Source organism: Austrofundulus limnaeus, unplaced genomic scaffold, assembly GCF_001266775.1.
Source record: "Austrofundulus limnaeus strain Quisiro unplaced genomic scaffold, Austrofundulus_limnaeus-1.0 Scaffold3, whole genome shotgun sequence".
NCBI classification, from domain to species: domain Eukaryota; kingdom Metazoa; phylum Chordata; class Actinopteri; order Cyprinodontiformes; family Rivulidae; genus Austrofundulus; species Austrofundulus limnaeus.
The window spans coordinates 8,388,551-8,390,293 of NW_013952405.1; positions in this window are offsets into that span (position 1 = coordinate 8,388,551).

Here is a 1,743-nt window from a genome sequence, read left to right on the forward strand (position 1 = left end):
CAATTAACATTTGATTCTGCACTGAGCTTTTTAAATGAAAGTCTTTCAATTGAATTTATTTGTTTATTTATATGTGTTTCACTTCTTATGCTAACTCCTAAATGTTTCTAAAAATGCTGAGAATATTTTGGCCTAAATTTTAAAAGTTATGGCTTAATAAAATAAACACAAAAATGTTAAGTGCTTGACCATCCAGTTTTGTATCAGTTCATGATTTGATCATGAATTTTTTCTATGTCTTTTTTTTTTTTCAATGATTTGTTTATTTATTTTTATGTTTTGGGACCCAAAATGCTAAATTACTTGAACTCAAACTGCCAAACTCATGTCTTGTGCCTGCGTTCCCCTTCTCCGCTAGTGCCACGATACTAACTGGGCTACTGAAATGTTTAATTCAACCACAAGATGTCATACTAAACACAATATCTCGGCCACAGGCTCTTTTACCAGAACATGATGATGGATTGAACAGAGAGGAGAATGATTGATCAAAGACACTGACAGCTTTTCCTGGGTAAACCCCTTTACACTTTATCTTGTGCTATATCATATGTGTGTACAAGAAGTGTGTGTGTAGATGACTAAAAAAAAGCACAACCTCCATCTTCTGTCAATTTTAATCATAAACCAATATTTTTATTACATATTTTGCAGGATATTTTCAAGGCACTTTATTAATTAAATTATTCACTGTGATCAAATAATAGTCTAAATCCTGTGGTAATGTTTTAAGTTTCTGACCATATATTAAGCTTTTTTTGTAAAATTTGTTAAAAATAGAAGGTGTTTTAGGACTTAAAACAGGTTCACTTCCCAGAGCATTAATGTTGCTCAAAATAATAAATTCCATCTTCTACAGCTTAATAATAGTCAAGTCATGGAGGCAAACGGAGATATTTTACAGCTCCTCCTGGGGGACCCCAAGGTGTTCCCAGGTTAGAGAAGATACTCAACCCCTCCAGCGAGTTAGGTCTGCCACAAGCCTCTTACCAGTGACATGGTAGGGGGGCCCCCCCCCCCCCCACCCCCCAAAAAACCTTAATGTTAGCATCCTAATTAGTTACACTTGAATTGACTACATTTGATGCAAAGAAAAGAAAGAAGCTTATTTTATCTGCTAGAGTTCTCATTCTTTTGGTCATGATCCATGCCTCATGACCATAGGTGAGGTTAGAATGATGGATCAGTAAATCAAGAGTTTAACATTTTGACTCAGCTCTTTCGTCACCATGAGTGACCAAAGCAACACCTTCATTACTGAGGATGAGGCCTCATTCAGTCCATCTACTGCTAATCTGTGCCTACTAAAAAAGATGCCTAGGTTTTTGAATCTTACACCTGGGAGCAAGGATCCTGACCTGCACTTGTTTCTTGTCGAGAATCATTCCTCAGACTAAGAGGAACTGAATCTCAGCTGTGAACTGCCTTGGCGTTCATAACAGAACCACTTCATCTGCATAAAGCAGCGACGAGACCCTGTGGTTCCCAAAGCAGACGCCCTCCTCTCCACGACTGAACCTTGAGATCCTGTCCATAAATAGGATTAGAGACAAGCCCTGGCAGGGTTCAACCTGCACAGAGAACAGGCTCCACTTTGTGCCAAGGCTCAGGACACGGCTCCTGCTCTGATTATTCAGGCACTGGATAGCCCAGACAGCCCAGTCACCCTGCAGCACCCCACACTGAAAGCCTCGGGGAACACAGTCATGAGCCTTAACAGGTCCACAAAACACATGTAGATCG